Source organism: Triticum aestivum, chromosome 6B, assembly GCF_018294505.1.
Source record: "Triticum aestivum cultivar Chinese Spring chromosome 6B, IWGSC CS RefSeq v2.1, whole genome shotgun sequence".
NCBI classification, from domain to species: domain Eukaryota; kingdom Viridiplantae; phylum Streptophyta; class Magnoliopsida; order Poales; family Poaceae; genus Triticum; species Triticum aestivum.
This window is the reverse complement of record NC_057810.1, coordinates 60,132,083-60,136,988: the sequence shown is the minus strand read 5'-3', so window position 1 is coordinate 60,136,988 and position 4,906 is coordinate 60,132,083.

Below are 4,906 nucleotides of genomic sequence, written 5' to 3'. Positions count from 1 at the left end.
GTTATGCATCTCGGTGCGACCGAGTTGTTCCACTCGGTCACACTGACATGGTCGGGCTATATATAGTCACGGGCAAAATTTTGGAAATTCCTCCGAACCCCTTCGCCCGCGCAATAGCTCGCTTTGCCATCGAAGGTCTCCGGATCGTCTCCCCGTTGCTAGCCGCCTCCTATCGCTGGTCTCCGCCGCCGTCAACGGAATTCAACCCCACCGTTGCCGCCGTAGCGAGTTCATCGCCGCACTAGGGTATGGACTCGATCTTTGTGCTATCCACATCTGATTCCTAGCACATTGTACTCTTATTGATTCTTGCCACGATTGAAACAATCCTATCCAGCCAAAGTAGTCCGTAGAGTAGATTAGATTCAAATTTTTAGGGTTAGGTTTCCGCCGAAACCATCTTGGACCCACCGAGTTGAAAAACTCGGTCTCACTGATTTGGCATATGCCATTGCACTAGTGACTCTCGGTCTGACCGAGAATTACTAATCAGTGCGACCGATTTTAGGATTCTATGAAACCCTAGCAGTCTCGGTGCCACCAAACTATGACTCGGTCCAACCGAGTTCATCAGTTTAGGTTCAAAAAACTGCTTCGGTATCACCGAGTTTGAAAATCGGTTGATCCGAAATGCTTTCTGTGGAAAACTAAAACCGAATTTTTGAATCATTCTTTTGAAAAATCTCTGCATTTTGTGATGCTCATCCACTTCATCTCATCTATAACTCTTCACAGGGTCAGCAGTCAGCTTTTGCAGCATGTCTTTGCCAGAGTGCCTAGAGCTCAGAGGTGAGCTGCTGTGCCAGTGCCAGACACTAGAGCAACATCTTCAGCACCAGCTACTGCCCCTTCAGCCCCAGTGCAACCAGCTTCAACATCAACTCCAGCACCCTCTACATCAACTGAAGCCTTCATCCTTGGAGTTATTCGGACACCACCAATTGAAGATCAAGCCTGAGAGTCGATCTAGCACTATGCATTTTCTATGAACTTTTTGGTAACTTGTTGCCAAAGGGGGAGAAAAATGTATAGATCATAGGCTTCGAGAGAGAGAGTGTTGTTTTTGTTCTCTCTTGCTTTGTTGGTTTAAACTTGTTTGCTTTTTGATTGGTTGAGATAATATGCTTGTGAGACATTGATGATCATGTGTTTGATCATAAGCTACACTTATGCATGCTTGATGATATTATCCTATCTATCTTATGTGATCATTCACTTTGCTTGGTGATGAGTGCATGTATTCAATACTTATCATTTTGAGCGCTCCACCAAGATGTATGTGACATGGAAGAGTAACCCATGAGCCTAATTCCTTGTGCATTTGCAGTCCAAAGCAAATTTTAAACTATGCACAAATTTAGGGGGAGCTCTTGCTTACCACATACTTCTCAAAGCGACGATGTTTTTATTCTTATTATCATTTGTCGAAGCTTTGATCTATATGTTGTCATCAATTACCAAAAAGGCGGAGATTGAAAGTGCAACTATCCCTAGGTGGTTTTGGTAATTCATAACAACATATAGCTCATTGAGCTAATGCTATTCCAAGACTATTATTTCAGGAAAGCTCAATGAATGGCATGGCATGGATGATGAAAGTGGATCCCTCAAAATACTAAGGGCAAAGGATTGGCTCAAGCTCAAAGGCCCAAGACTCTTCATTTTATATTTTAGTGATCCAAGATCACATTGAGTCTATAGGAAAAGCCAATACTATCAAGGATGAATGAGGTGTTGCTTAATGAGCCTATTGCTTCATGTGCTTTGTGATATGCTCCAAAACCCTCAGCTACTTTCCCACATCCACAAATGACCTAAACCCAAAGCCAAAATTGGTCACACCGATTCTTCCTATCCGGCGCCACCGATTCCAAAAGTCATAGCCACTGCCCCAAACCCTAAGCAAATCGGTCCTACCGATAGGGATCTCGGTCTCACCGAGATGGGATTGTAATCTCTCTGTTTCCCTTTGTAACGTTTTGGTCTAACCGAAGTGAGCGATCGGTCCCACCGAGATTGCAATGTGAACTTTCTGTTTCCCTTTTGTAACATTTCGGTCTCACCGAAAAGAGCAAATCGGTCCCACCGAGTTTACCTGACCAACTCTCTGGAAAGCTTATTACCAAAATCGGTCTTACCGAGTTTGTGTAATCGGTCTTACGGAGATTAAGTTATGCCCTAACCCTAACCAAATCGGTCTCACCGAGTTGCATGTCAGTCCCACCGAAAATCACTAACGGTCACTAGGTTTACTAAATCGGTCTGACCGAGTCTGTTGAATCGGTCCCATCGAGTTTGGTAAATTGTGTGTAACGGTTAGATTTTGTGTGGAGGCTATATATATCCCTCCACCTCCTCTTCATTCATGGAGAGAGCCATCAGACTAAACCTACACTTCCAACTTACCATTTCTGAGAGAGAACCACCTAGTCATGTGTTGAGGCCAAGATATTCCATTCCTACCATATGAATCTTGATCTCTAGCCTTCCCCAAGTTGCTTTCCACTCAAATCCTCTTTCCACCAGATCCAAATCCTATGAGAGAGAGTTGAGTGTTGGGGAGACTATCATTTGAAGCACAAGAGCAAGGAGTTCATCATCAACGCACCATTTGTTACTTATTGGAGAGTGGTGTCTCCTAGATTGGCTAGGTGTCACTTGGGAGCCTCCGACAAGATTGTGGAGTTGAACCAAGGAGTTTGTAAGGGCAAGGAGATCGCCTACTTCGTGAATATCTACCGCTAGTGAGGCAAGTCCTTCGTGGGCGACGACCATGGTGGGATAGACAAGGTTGCTTCTTCGTGGACCCTTCGTGGGTGGAGCCCTCTGTGGACTCGCGCAACCGTTACCCTTCGTGGGTTGAAGTCTCCATCAACGTGGATGTACGATAGCACCACCTATCGGAACCACGCCAAAAACATCCGTGTCTCCAATTGCGTTTGAATCCTCCAAACCCATCCCTTTACTTTCTTGCAAGTTGCATGCTTTAATTTCCGCTGCCTATATACTCTTTGCATGCTTGCTTAAACTGTGTAATGATTACTTGACTTGTCCTTAGCTAAAATCTGTCAAACTCTAAAATTGGGAAAAGGTTAAGTTTTTAATTGGTCAAGTAGTCTAATCACCCCCCCTCTAGACATACTTCAAGGTCCTACACTATCATACTACTTTGCTACTAAATACTTTGCTGGAGATACTAAGTTATCCAGGTGTGGTTGAATTGACAACTCAACTGCTAATACTTAAGGATATTATTTGGCTCCCCTTGTGTCGAATAAATAAATTTGGGTTGAATACTCTACCCTCGAAAGCTGTTGCGATCCCCTACACTTGTGGGTTATCAAGACTAATTTCTGGCGTCGTTGCCAGGGAGCATAGCTCTATTCTCTGAGTCACTTGGGATTTATATCTGCTGATCACTATGAAGAACTTGAAAGATCAAAGAACTAAAATTTATCCCTCAACTACAAGGGGAGGTAAGGAACTGCCATCTAGCTCTGCACTAGATTCTCCTTCTGTTATGAATAAGCTTGCGACACCTAAACCTGCTACTGCTATGAATTCTGATATGTCGCATGTTATTGATGATGCCACTTCTGCTATGCATGATACTTATGATGAAACTACTTCTATGCTTGATACTACTGTGCCATTAGGTGAATTTCTTGATGAACAACTTACTAAGGCTAGGGAGAATGAAATTGTTGAAAATGAAATTATTGATGAAAGTGATGATGAAGGTTCTACTCCTAATTATGAATTGCCTGTTGTTCCTGAGGGTTATGTTATGGATGAAGAAACTGCTAGAGATTTTCTTGCTTGCAGTGATAGATCAGATCTTAAGAAATTGTTAGCTAAGCTGAAACAAAAGACTCTAAATGCTAGAATGAAACATGACCCTGCTTTTGCCACTTCACCTATCTTTGTTACTGATAAGGATTATGAATTTTCTGTTGATCCTGAGATTATTACTTTAGTTGAATTCGATCCTTTCTATGGCACTGAATCTAAAACTGTTGTGGCACATCTTACCAAGTTAAATGATATAGCCACCCTGTTTACTAATGATGAGAAGTCTCGCTATTATTATATCCTTAAGATATTTCCGTTCTCATTAAAGGGTGATGCTAAGACTTGGTTTAATTCCTTTGATCCTGGTTGTGTGCGTAGTCCCCAGGATATGATTTACTACTTCTCTGCTAAATATTTCCCTGCTCATAAGAAACAAGCTGCCTTGCAGGAAATATATAATTTTGTGCAAATCGAAGAAGAGAGTCTCCCACAAGCTTGGGGGAGGATTCTCCGATTACTTAATGCTTTGTCTGATCATCCTCTTAAGAAAAATGAAATACTTGATATCTTTTATAATGGACTACCGATGCTTCCAAGCACCACTTGGATAGTTGTGCTGGTTGTGTTTTCAGGGAAAGAACAGTCAACCAAGCTAAATTACTATTGAATAATATGTTGACTAATGAAAATAATTGGACTCTTCTTGAGCTAATTCCTGAGGCAATTCCTGAACCAATTGAGCCAACTCCTGAGCCTATTCCTAAACCCACTCCTAAGAAGAGAGGTGTCCTATTTCTCAGTCCTGAAGATATGCAAGAGGCAAAGAAATCGATGAAAGGAAAAGGTATAAAAGCTGAAGATGTTAAGAATTTACCACCTATTGAAGAAACACATGGTCTTAATATACCACCTGTTGAAGAACCACATTGTCTTGATAACCTGACACAGGTAGTAAAGGTAAATTCTCTCTATAGATATGATAAAGTTGAAATCCCTTCTACTAAATTTCATAGCCCATGCTTAGATGAATTTGATGACTTTATGGATAAACAAGCAAATTTCAATGATTGTGTTAGTAGACAATTGAAAAATAATGCTTATATGATTGGATGCT